General features: G+C 42.7%; 1 protein-coding gene and 1 long non-coding RNA gene across 2 annotated transcripts in view; one reads left to right on the top strand and one right to left on the bottom strand.

The window, feature by feature from the left end:
• LOC129603764 (NACHT, LRR and PYD domains-containing protein 12-like) overlaps window positions 1–13,749 on the bottom strand; it is a 155,648-nt gene that overhangs the window by 98,890 nt on the left and 43,009 nt on the right. The window lies entirely within an intron of this gene.
• LOC114850810 (uncharacterized) lies at window positions 7,222–8,604 on the top strand. Its single transcript, XR_003784903.2, has 2 exons — window positions 7,222–7,379; window positions 7,970–8,604. It is a non-coding gene; the product is annotated as an uncharacterized LOC114850810 (long non-coding RNA).

Below are 13,749 nucleotides of genomic sequence, written 5' to 3'. Positions count from 1 at the left end.
CCTGAGGTGACGTAGACACTGAAGACGTGCTTTCAACAGGCCTATGGTCATTTCCACCCAGGCTCTTGTTCTGCAGGGCCACATTAAAGCGCTGCTGGGAGCCTGCTTCAGGTTCTGGGTGAGGGGTCAGTAGTGTGGGCTGGCATTAACCCCTATCTCCAGCAGAAAGCTGTCAATCTCTCAAAGAAAGTTCTCATTACGTTAGTGCTGCATAGAAGTGCTCTTGTGAGTGTGTAGTGCATGCATTGAAATACGTGTATAGGACATACATGTACTTACCACAGTGCAGCCTGTTACTTAGGGTTGACTCACGATATATTCATGAGTCATGACCAGAGTCAGACTTGGCCTCCACGTTTGTGATAATATGTGCAGCATCCCATATGATATTGGTGATGTAAACAATGATACATCAGTTACAGTGACCATTAGAAAGAGTAGTCAGTGCACCTGCACATTTATCAGTTTATTTCAGATCACAGCAAGATATTATTAACTGATCATCATTTTTCAGATTAGCCTCAATGAAACAAATTGATTACCACATACCTGCAATCCTGTGAAACTCCTCTTTAATGGCTTTAAGGAGTTTGTGTCAAGGAAAGTGCTTGAGGTCGAACTATTCTACATAGTGCTTTTACTAATGTGCTCAGCATCTCCAATGTTATAAAGAAAACTACCGTTTGCAAAACAAAAACGTAACGCAACACAAAGAATCTGCTCGGATGTAAAAGCACGGCCACGATGGGTGATGTGTTTGACGTATGGGTGGATAAGATTATTGACAAATGTATGGAGTCTTGAGAAAAACGGTACCGCTCAAATAAATATGCACTGTGATTAAAAAAAAACTTAACTTGTGGTGTCAAAATCCTCGCGCGGCTTAAATTCAATGCTGTGTGAATTAACACATCGTCCTCATCTACAGGATCCTCTAGAAACGGACATTTTGGTCTCTGTGCAACGGAAACAGGTGAAATCTATGAATGTACTGAAAGATTAAACGAGGTATTTAAACACTGTTCACTTTAAAAAGGGGCGGAAACCGAAGGAAACTCTGGGTTTCCCGAATAAAACCTGCTCGCGACCAGGTTAGGTTCACAGAGTAAGTTGCCATAGTAACTGACTCTGAGTTTCGATTACCTTGCTTCTTGAAACGGGCTTAAACTTTATTTTTATTATACGGGTTTAAGGAACCCCGCTTTCTGAAACCGAAAACTCTGAGTTTTCCTCATTTCGGGGTTAACAAACTCAGAGTTTCCACAAAACCACCTTCTTGAAACGGGCCCCAGATCTTTTTAACGTTTTATTATACAAATACTACAAGATAAATGAATTAATGGATATGAATATATGCAGGTGAAAAACAAGCAATGAAAGAAGCAGTAAACGTGAAACAATCAGCAAGAGATAAAATGACATGAATGAATGTGTCACAGTTTGATCATGCTTCCTGTTTTACTTTGAAAGGACTTCCTGCTCTGGTCATATCACAGCCGTGTTACTGCTACTTCCGGTTCTCATTATACACACCTGCTCGTTATCAGCAATCACGCACCTGCATAAAAGCACTAGTACTCACCCAAGCTAACTGCCAGATTGTTGCGTGTACTCACCACTATCCAGCGTTCTTGACTGTGTTTGAGTCCTGACTCAACTTTGACCACCGTTGCTGAATCCTGTCTGATCCTTGTCTGCCTTGTTAACCGAGTCTGCCTGGTAAATACCCTGCCTGGTTTTTGACTTGAGACTGCTTTACTCAGAATTGTACCGCAACCGAGCGCACCTGTTACCGAACCTTGCCTGTCTTTGGACCTGAGACTGCCTGATCCACTTTGTACTGACACCGCGCCTTCCTGTGTATGACCTCGCCTTAACTGACCCTCTCTTCGCCTAATAAATCCTTTTTTACCACATCCTGTGTCTGTGTGAGCCGTGCATGTGGGTCCGTCATCTCTGTGGTTCTGACAGAATGTGTGTGTGTGTGGTGAAATGAACACTTTATATGAACAGAAGAATGAACCTTACCAAGAGTGTGATGGATTTAGGCCAGAGAAAAAAGCATTTGTTATTAATCTCTAGATTCTTTACCTAAAAATTACTAGTGAATTTGGAAGGCTCCCCTTCAGCGCTTTGAAGAAACAACAGCTTTGTCAGTGAAATCAAGCGAGGTCTTGCCTTTTCAAAGCAGTAGGAAGCTTTAGCATCCTTTGGTACCATCCTTTGGAAAGTGCCACCTGTCCAGTCACCAGGGAGTTGGAATTGGTTCATTGTCCCACTATGGAATCTGTGGCTCGTGTTTGTTCTGGCTTAGTAAGACGGGCCTGGATCATGTGAGAACATCAGCTGGGTGCAAGAAAACAGTGCTTCTTCTCAGTGTAAGCGGTAAAAATTGCTGGAGTAATACACAAATACACAAACAAATACACAAAACTACTGAAATCTCAGATGAAGTTCTGATGGTGCTGCAATGGTTAAAATGTTATCACATGATAAATTGTTTCACCACCATCTAGTAACATACTATAAAACACACACAAGTAACAATAATAAGAGATTAGGAATGGCTCAATTTGCACATTACCAATCAAAAATAATGTAGTGTTGAGGTACCTGAAATCATAACACAATTACCATGTCTATGGATCTTTAGCTGAGGACATAAGTGTGTATGCATAGCTTACAGCATTAGCATCTTAATTAACACCTTTGATTTTAACTTTCGTAAGTCACACAAAGGAACACATGGTGAAACATTTGATACTTTCAACAACGAATGGCAACGTTGCTCCACGTCATCCAATTCTGTCTCTTGGTAGTTTGGACATCGGTAAGTTAGTGAATAAGAGTCCAGAGCCACATCAAATGAAAGCATATTGTCTACTGAAGACAACAGTGTCAGTTTCACGACACCTGGAGGTTCTTTTGTGTCTGAATCAAAACTCCGGATCTGAATGAAAGTCTTTCTCTCTCTTAGCGAGTCTGCATTCCAAGTCTTAAGACTCCTGGTGCTTGGTGGAGAGTCTGAGCAAGGGGGTTTTGGTAGGAATAATAGGGACTGTCTTTGGGTGTGGTTAGTGATAGCAAAGAGGAAAGTTCCTTTAAGATTTGAATGAGTGTCAAACTAAATATGTCCATGGTCTTTTGATGTGGCCCTTAAGAGTTCTGGAACCATGTGTGTGTTTTAAGCAATAGTCTTCTTGTAGGAAAAAAACATCCTTGTCCTCCTTAACTTAACAAGAAGTACAGAACAAAAATAAGAAAACATTTAATAATCCCACAATGGGGAAATTTCATCTCACAACAGCATGGTATGATGCAGAAGAAGAAAAAAAAGCAGCAAGTAAAAATACAGAAACACATCAGTGAGACTGGGCTAAGTTGTATGAACCAAAAGTCCTTGCAAGTAATGAAGCGACTAATGATTGTTCATGTTGAACTGGGTCCCGTTGTCACTTACTTTGTGCGTGCGTGCGTGCGTAAGAAGTATTTTATATATTATAAAGCTCGAATTCACAAAGTAAAAAACTATTTTGATTTGGTATTTTCGACTGAAAATTTAAATCCCCATAAATATGACCACTCCTCAATCACATTAACTGCTTCTTGTATCTTTTGTTTAATGTAAGTGATATTTTTCCCTCTTTTCCACAGTGCTCCATCGTCTGCAAATTACGACTGGTTTATCATGACAGAAAAAAGTAATGGACTAATGACACTACCCTGATGAGTGCCATTATGAACAAGTGATTTTCCAGAATAAGCTGTTCAGAGACTAACTTGGATACATCTGTTAACAAGTCTCTGATCCTTCCTGAAACTCCTATTGTGTATTTAATCATAAGTGCCTCCTTCCAAACCATATCATATGCTTTCTCTAGAACAAAAAAAATGCCATAACTGATCCTATATTAATCTTTGCTTTCGTGACTTCTGTTTCCAAACATATAACCGGGTCCATGGTGCCTCTGCCTCTCCTGAAGCCACTCAGATAAGTCCAGATAATGTCAGTTTATCCGTGATCATAAAATCATTATTTAGAATTATCTTGACCTCTGTCGTGATTCTGTGCCTGGGTTCCAGTTTAAAATTCTGCCAGTTGTAACAGACTTGGGTGAAGACATTTAAGAAATTGATAAAAAAAAGATTAAAATATCACTAGTACAAGCTGGCAATCAGGCAGTTTCTAAAAGTAAAGTCTGAATGAAATGCAATGAAGTTCTCTGGTGGACAGATGACACAGTGGCAATGCTGTTGCATTAGGAAAGTAATATGCAGGGCAAAGAGACAAAGCTGGAAAATACCTCATGTTCAAAGACTTGCATTGATTTCCTACTAAAGTTTGTGTAAGTGCAAATCCAGAACGCTGCGTAAGTAGAAAAAAATCTGAATGTATTAATCTCTACTCAGTACGCATGTTTCCTTCATACTGACCAATCGTAGAATTGAGTGCAGGTGATTGAGCAGCAGACTCCTCCCGTGACACCCCTCCATATAAATATGTTAATTCATTTAAATACAGTCTGCATCTGCGCAGTACGCCGAGCGGAAACGTGTGTGCCGGTGTTAATGCTGCAGGTTCCCACTGGAGCGGAAATCTGGTCGTAAAGTCCACCTTTATATCAGATAAACATAAAAAGGTGAAGGTGAAGGAGAAGGAGAAGCAAACCTCCTTACACAGTGTTCAGCAACTAATAAGAAGTTTTACATTAAATCACCAACTAGTATTGACGCTGAAGTCAGGATGATATTTGGGGGCGCACAGGTTTTATGTGCAACAAGAATTAATATTAAGGCCGATAAATTATTTACTGACCATGTTACTGACTAACTGCATTTGTGTATCAGAAATTATTTGTACATTGATGAATTAAAATGTGTCCAGTTGATGAGTCCGATCAAGTTTGACAAACCGCCTCTCGCTACAAATTGCTCTTTAATGTTGCCCTGATCAAACACATTATATGGGGACTTGATGCCTTGCTGACATACTGTACAGATCACTGCGTCCCACACAGCTGGCTCGGCTCGGCTCAGGGTCCACTACCCGACCGGTCTGCAGCTCCCTCTGGATGCCCCATGGCTGGAACCCTGTGGTCAACAGCTGGATGTGCACTGGCCACATGGTTAGATCGATCCTAGTATCCATAATATTGATACCAACGCTAGTATTGATATAGTAGATCGATACCCTGGCAAAAATATCGATACTTTGGTAGATTTTTTACTCCTCCGCACTGCTGCTGTTATTTCAAAGAGACGACCTAACTATATGGTCTGTTTGCTTCTATAAGTGCATGTGTGTAAATGGCGTGCATGCGTCTGTACTGTATGCCAGAGCGAAGCAGACACACATCAACACTCCCCATTTCTGCTTTGAGATCTTACACAACTTAACGGCTCGGACAAGGAAAAAATAAGCAGGCGGAAGGCAGAGACGAAGACGAAGGATGGCAGCAAGAAAGAGTAGCAGCATGTGGTCATATTTTTAAGTCAAAAATAAAACAATGGCAACCTGTACAATGTGCAAAAGGGGTGTTAAATACAGTGCCAACACCACCAATTTATGATATATTTACTGTTGAACTTTGTCTGGGCTTTATTAAATGAATACAATTTAAACCTGAAAGTCATTAATATGTATTTATACTTGATAATGCATTAATTGTCCAAAAGTATCGGTATCAGTATCTGAATCGATATCTGCAATACAGTATTTACTTGGTATCGGATCGACTCCACAGTTTGCAGGATCGCCCACCCCTACCACAGGGGTCGGATTCCAAGAACAGGCACCTCTACTAGATTCTAATAGATCTTCTATTAAATCCTCTAACAGATCATCTAACAGAGCGGTATAATATATATTTGCGCCATTTTGCGCATATTTTCATATCCTCATCTAATTGCAGATGCGTGGCTGTATATTATTTATTTATCGTTTTTCTCCGGTGAACTGTAAATAATGATTGTTTTCACATGACGTTCACAAACGTTTTCCAGTTTCACCTGTTAGTGTTGCCAACAGACCAATAGCTGTAGAAAAGTACTTACGCAAACCAGGGAGCTACCATAGAGTTACGCTAATTTCTACTTTGCTTCGTTATTGATAAATCTGAACGTTGGCGTAGATTCTTACTTGTGCCAGGTTTTGTGTGTAAGTACCCTTCGTAAATGAGGCCCCTGGCCCTTAATTCCTCACTAGGCATGGCAGCATTGCAACCATTACAGATGACCAAACTGTCACAGTTCACGCCACTTAGTCATGTTTCTCACTCATTTCCGGTTTTATTTTGTACCACTTCCTGTTCAGTGCCCATGTTTTCAGTTCCAGCTTTATCTCCCTCTATTACTTACCTGCTGCCTTTCTAGTCATCATCACTCTGCATTTAAGGACCAGCTCTAGCCCTGCCCAGTTGCCAGATTGTCTTTGTGGAATAGCCAGCAGTCCAGCATTATTTCATATTCGTGATTGACCCTGCTTTCCCTGACCTAGAGATGGCGAAATCGAAGCCTCATGAATCACTGAGCAACTATGATACAGTTTGGCTGAAATCGACACATTGCTCGACACTATCATGACACAGTCGGAACAGCGACATCTGCTGGTTGTTCATGATAACTGCATCAGAGCAGACTGACCATCAACCCTCTCTGATACGTGGTTGTTCAGGATCACAGTCCATGTTTTATTGTCAAATTAAAATTATTTAATCAAAGGTGTGTAATTGTGTTTCTCTCTGGATAATAATGTATAAGTAGCCTTGATGTGGCAAATATGTTTGATAGTCAGATGTTATTAGAGCTGTATTTGTTCTTCTGCAACTCTGTTTATTACTACATTGAGGAGACATGTTTATCATTTAGTTAAATCAAAGACTTTTATTTTATTTTACACAGAACATGACTTTAATCACATTCTCACCACCTCTCCAGCTTTGGAGAAGAGCCGTTTGCACGGCACTGATGTCTGATTAATGAAGATATTTGTATTGGATTTGCAACTTGTCAAAATGTAGTTTTAGTCTTTAATTACATTTTGAACTTGTCATAAATACATTACAGATGTCTGGAATGTGAAACCTGTCTATCTTATAGATCATCTATCATCTTATAAATCATCTCCGGACCGCTTGCCACGTTTATAAAGCTCTGACATTAAAACAACCGTTCGTTCAAACTGCACTTAAGCCGCTCGGCAGTCACGTGACGTATCGACACCTCTCGCTCTCATTGGTCACGTGATTCGGAACGTGCTCGAGATTCTGCTTGACGACACTTCTGCTTCAAAAGATCGACGCTGAGTCGAGTGGGAGGTCTCGAGTTGAACATCTCTACCCTGACCTTGCCGCCTGCCTCATCTGTGATACTGCCTTGCCGTAAGTCTGACCTAAGCCTGTCTCCTGACCACCGACTGTCTGATCCATGCCTGTACCGCTACTGCCTCAGTACCCTTTTCATCACCGAGCTTTGTCTCCGCCATGCATGTGGGTCCGCTACCTAGAGCGCCGTGACACAAACTTGTAAACAAGTAAACAAACTACTGTACAGCCATGACAAGAACTGCAAATTTCATACGATGACGATGCTTTGTGTGGCATTAGGTCTGTGAGTGACACTCCAGTGTATAGCTCGAGCACAGGTGGAGAAATAAAGAAACCCTAAGTTAAATTAACAGGGCACATTGCTACCGCAACTACACCACCTTAAGTATAACATATAAACATAAACACAGTGGGTGACAAAGGAACAAACAATCCGATATGAAAATGCAACAAAGACAAACTCCTACTTGTACCTGTACCTACAGGACTAGAGTAAAACATACAATTCAGTCCAAAGTACCACCTTTTATTAGCGATGGCCTGTTGAAACAAGAACTATCCAGGCACGGAAAAATAGTTTCCCCCTTCAAAAAGTTGACACCGGGAAGCAAAAAACCTGAACTGCACCATGTGATTTCTTACAGATGTCAAGTGTTTATGGTCCCTAACAACAAGGAGGCAGAACTGAACCTACTGTAGGTTTAAGGCTCAGAGTGGATGATTATGATTATGTACTGTTCATTGTGGTAAAGAGGGACATCTCATCAGAGCCGGCCCAGACAAAGTTGGGGACAACTCCCACTCTGCTGCAGGAGGCAGTGCAGGCACCCATAGCAGAGAGGATCAACATGGAGGACAGGCTGACGGACAGAAGGCAGTGAGGCTGGTGGTGGAGAAACTCAGTAGAAAGTGGACATGGCACTGAGGTTGGGACAGACAACCAGCAAGCTGAAGAGGCCCACGTGGAGACGATAAACAAAGGGAAGTTGCATACAGATGTGTGATGATGATTTGGATGTAAACAGTGCTGCAGCTGAACAGGCACAGGGGTGGAGGGAGGTGAAAAATAACTCTGTATGAAAAGAAAAGAAAAGAAAAGCTGCTCTAGACAGCTCAGTTTGTCACCAGCATGCTGTGACAGTGTTTTCTTCTTTTTTTCTTGTTTTTTGAAAATGATCATATTTTTTTCATTTTAACCTGCGCTGTTGGTGTAATATTTAAACTATCTTGTGTCACTAATTTGTTTAAAACTGGCTATTAAAGTCTAGTGTAAAATCTTTCTCTCTCTCTCTCTCTCTGAGGCTGTGTGTGAGTGGGAGCAGGGCGACTGTCAGACTCACTGACGTTTTTGTAAACTTTTTGCTTTGTTAATATTTTTCCGCGCTGGTGTTTTTTGTGGTTTTGTTCATCAGTGGGTGTGTAAATAGATCGGGTAGGGGTTTAGTTTGTTGTTTTTTATGCTGTTTACCGACCTGTTTACCGCTGCTGCTCTTCTTTTCCGTCAATGAATGTGCGGTCGCTGTGGCCGCTGTAGTCGCTGCACAAAGCATCAAGTCGCCGCCAGGATGAGCGGCTCGGTGGTGATCTTCCTTGACAGCGTTGAAAACGTGACCTCCGTGGTTCAAAGCGTCGTCGTCATTAGCGACTCATTTGTCCCCGTGTCTCCTCTGACGCAGCCCGCGAAGAAAGTGACTGTGTCGAACATTCCACCATTTATCAGTGACGAACTGCTGAGTCGAGAACTGTCCAGACACAGCAGCATTGTCTCACCTTCAGGAAGCTGCCATCGGGATGTAAACAAGCAGAGCTGCGACATGTGGTCTCACACAGGAGGCAGACGTTAAAAAGGATGAGGACCTGAACCTGGTCCTCAAGATAAAAGTTGATGAGTTTGATTACATCCTTTTTGTAACATCTGAGACCATGAGGTGCTTTGGTTGTGGGAGAGAAGGACACCTCATCAGGGCGTGTCCTGAGAAGTTCACGCATGAACAAAGGGAACACGGTGAGGAGGAGGAGGCAGCAAAACAGGCTGAAGGTGAAGCAGAAGCAGGTGGACAGGAGCAGGGTGGAGGTGGTGCTGGGCAGCAGGCGGAGGATGGTGTGGATGCTGGTGAACAGGAGCAGAGTGATGGTGCTGAGAAGCAGACGGAGGGTGGATCAGAACCACAGCGAGGTGATGGACACGGTGCAGGGCTGCGTGAACAGGCACAGGGGCCGATCAAGCAACAGCCCCTGAAGAACAGGTTGTGGTGATGGAGGATGTGACGGTTGAGCAGACGACAAGCTGTGATGTCACTGAGACGCTTGTTGACACTGAGTCAGTGGTTACTGGAACTGAGAGCTGTAAAAAGGCCACAACTGGAGAAAGAAGGTGTAAATCGACTGTGAGCGGCCCCCAATAACAACAAGCGTCGGTGAGGGTCAGAGGGAGGCTGAGGAGAGCGAATATGGAGTCAGACCTCAGTGAGGACGAGGGTTCTACTCCTGGTAGCGACACTGACATCTCAGACTGTAACTCCTCTCAGCCACGGCCTCACAAATCAAAAGAGTTCCCTGTGGAACGTGTTAAGAAGTTTTTACTGAGAACAAAGAACATGAAGCGTGTGAAATTTGAGGACTGTTTTTCTGATGAGGAGCTGTTCTAGGTCGGTGTGTTCACAGATGAGGAGCACCGGCAGAGGAGGATACACTGACCAGGAGTGTTACAGGCTGAAAAAGACTGCCTTTAAACTGAAACAGGAGCTTCTTCATGAAGATGATGATGATGGTGTCTTTTAATTACTCTGTTTTTGACCTTAGAGTTGTGCTTCTTCTCTGCACTGTTTTTTTACCATCTCTCATTATGGTCCACGTTAAAGTTGGCACTTTAAACCTGAATGGAGCCAGAGAATTAAAAAAGAGGATGAGTTTGTACGAACTGATGAAACTGAACCACATTGATGCGATGTTTGTTCAGGAGACACACAGTGACAGCAGCAATGAGGTGGACTGGACCAGGGAGTGGCCTGGGCAGGTGGTGCTAAGTCACGGCAGCAGCACCAGTGCTGGTGGTGGCATCTTGTTCTCTGGGTCCTGTCCTCCAGTGTCCCTCACTGTGTCTGAAATCGTCCCTGGCAGACTGTTGGTGGTGCGGGACATGATTTCTAACAGCAGTTTGGTTTTAGTGAATATTTATCCCACTATAGGTGCAGAAAGACTCCTGCTGCTGAATAAAATAAATGCTGTTTTAATGGATTTTAACTCTGAGGATTAATTGGTTTTAGGTGGTGATTTTAACTGCACTGAAAACAATAATCTGGATAGAAACTACATGGAGCCACATTCTCCATCAAAGCAGCTTTTAAGCCGAGTCCTAAAGACTCACGAGCTGGTGGACGTATGGAGGTTTCTTCATGGGCAGGACAGACAGTACACATTGTCTCACATTAGAGACAACATGGTCTCTTTAGCGAGACTTGACCGGTTTTATGCTTTTAAGCATCATCTGAACGTTTTTAGGTCCTGCTTCATCAGACCTGTTGGTTTTAGTGATCATGCCATGATTTTAATTCACGTTTTTATTAACAACATAAAACATAGAAGTGCATACTGGCATTTTAACAACTCACTGCTGGATCAGTGTTTTAAGGATAGTTTTAAGTTCTGTTGGGAAAATTTTAGAACCAGACAATCTCATTTTGAAAATCTGAGACAGTGGTGAGATTGTGGAAAAGTTGAGATAAAACAGTTTTGTTTACAGTACACTCTCTATGTCACAAGGGACATTACCAGGTCAATGAAGGATCTAGGGAATGATATTGTGGAAGTACAAACCTTGGTGGAGTCCACAGGAAACAGGAGGCACATTGAAGTCCTCAAATCCCAAAAGGCAACTCTTGACAACATATCGGGCACCAGAACACAGGAGGCGCTGGGTTCTAGGTTTCACAGCGTGACTGATATGGACGCCCCTTCCAGATTTTTTTTGAGCCTGGAGAAACGTAATGGTAAAAATAGGTCAATCCACAGCCTGTGATCCACTGCAGGAGTCATCCTGGAGGAGCCTGGTGACATCAGGAGGAGGGCGGTGGAGTTCTACAGGGACCTTTTTCAGAGTGAGTACACTGAGGATGAGGAGGGCATAGACTTCTTCTGTGGGGATCTTACTCAGGTGTCTGGAGAGACCACCGATGCCCTGGACATGGACATTTCTCTGCAGGAGCTGTCTACAGCCCTGCAGGGCATTAAGGGAGGGAGAGCTCCAGGGCTGGATGGCCTCACTGTGGAATTTTATAAGACGTTCTGGTGTGACCTCGGAGCAGACTTTCTCTCTGTGGTTCATGAGAGTCTGACAGGGAACTTCCTGCCTCTCAGCTGCAGTTTGCTGCCCAAGAAGGGTGACCTTTAGGATAGCAAGAACTGGCATCTGACTCTCCAGCCAGTGTGGAAGGTCCTCTACAAGCCACCACTGAACAAAAGGACTGAGGACCTGCAGTGGAGGATTCTACATGGAGCCATTGCCGTGAACTCCTTCACTGGGAAGATCAACCCAGGTGGTCCTGTGTGCACTGTGGTGAAACAGAGACTGTCTTCCACTGTTTTTTGGACTGTACACGACTGGCTGAGCTTTTTAATTTATTATCTCATGTTTTTAATGCATTTAAAGAACTGTGGAGTGTAAATAGTTTCGTCTTCGGTGCTGGTTACAGCAGAACAAATGGAGAGAAGTGGTAATTGTTAAACTTTGGTCAGGCCAAGCTGGCCATTTACAAAACCAGACAGGTGAAGGACCCATGTGGTGGTCCCTGTGTTCTGCGCCTTGGTCAGGGTGTGGGTGGATTTTAAATTTTTCAAACTCACCAGTGACCTACCTTGTTTTAAACATCAGTGGTGTTATCAGGATGTCATCTGTTCTGTGGTGGAGGATGACCTTGTTTTTAGTCCTGCTACTAGGACTTAATGAAACCCTGTCAATTACTGTATAGATTCAGGTTTGAGCCATTTACGTTCAAACCAGAATCAGTTTCTATGTTGCTGCAAAGAACAGCTCCAATGACCCAAACGTTACTGATCCTCATGTGAGTGTGACTCATGATGTGACTTTAATGAAGTCACATGGAAACTGGTTACTTCTAAACCAGAATCACATCATCCTAAAGAAGATTTGGAACAAGATGCTGCCTGGTGACACGCACAGTGTTCAGTACCTGTCTAGGTCTTGGTCATGTGACTGCTCCCTGTGGACGATGGGTCAAATGCAGAATTCAGTTTTTCCACTTTGGAACTAATAAGGATTCCTAAATAATTTCTAATTTAAACATACAACCAGATCTAATTACTCTACATGTTTTGCTTCCCAAGACCGTTCAGTTTCACATATATTGTAATCACGTCAATGAAAATAGATTAAATCAGGTGTCACACTAGAAATGTTGTGTTTTCCATGAATTCATGTTTGTCAGGAATAAAGGGTCCTGTTTCTATGTTTGTCCACGAGGGGGCAGCAGCTGCACTGCACTCAGCCTCTTGCAGACTTGTGCAGATTAATCAGTTCTGGGACTTTTGCAGCCATTTGCAAAAAGACATTTACATAACATAACATAACATAACAGTTTTAACTGAGTTCTGACTCGTGTTCCTCGGTACAAAGAGGTCGTCCACCAATCGTAGCATCAGTGGTTTGACTGACGCTGACCCTGTGACTCATGTTCCTCCAGAGACGCAGCAGTCGGCCTCCAGTCAGCAGATGAGCACCCACCCTGAGCCTGGCTCTTTCTCTGGAGTTTGTCCTCTCCACGGTGGCCTAATGCTTGTTCAGGGGGAGGCTGCACAAACACGTTTTACATCAGGAATTGACCATTTCAAAAAAAACATGTTCTGGCTTCACAATAAAATATTTTTGATTTCATTTGATTAATGTTTGTGGTAATATTTAATATGTTCATAGGTCAGATATTGGTTCAGAGGCACAGTGGTCCTTTTGCTTGTCTTTTTACTATTGAAACGTAACTTCCAGGTTATTCTGTACTTCCTATAATGTTAAACCTAGACAGCATCAATTCCGAATCATCAAAACGGTCTTAACTAAGTTTTTTTATGGTCTTAACTACGTTTAACACATAACCACTATTATTTAATCAATTCAGCCTCATAGACCTTGATCACATGCTGTAGAAAACAACTGTCTAAAATGATGATGTCACAAAAAACAAACATATGCAAAAATACAACTGTAACTGTAACAACTGTAAATCAACGGTCCCCAACCATTTTTGCGCCACGGACCAGTTTAATGTCACAATATTTTCATGGACCAGTGTTCCATATTAACTGGTGACCACGTTAACTGGCGACCGACTTCTGAACACTGCACTGGTTGCTCTTAGTGACGGCAGCAGTTTGAAGCAGGAAGTTGTTATGTGTTCATGATGATGCCGTGTAA

This window comes from Betta splendens, unplaced genomic scaffold (assembly GCF_900634795.4).
Source record: "Betta splendens unplaced genomic scaffold, fBetSpl5.4 scaffold_29, whole genome shotgun sequence".
Taxonomy (NCBI): domain Eukaryota; kingdom Metazoa; phylum Chordata; class Actinopteri; order Anabantiformes; family Osphronemidae; genus Betta; species Betta splendens.
Note: the sequence above shows the minus strand (reverse complement) of the source record. Positions and strands in the feature narration are given on the sequence as shown.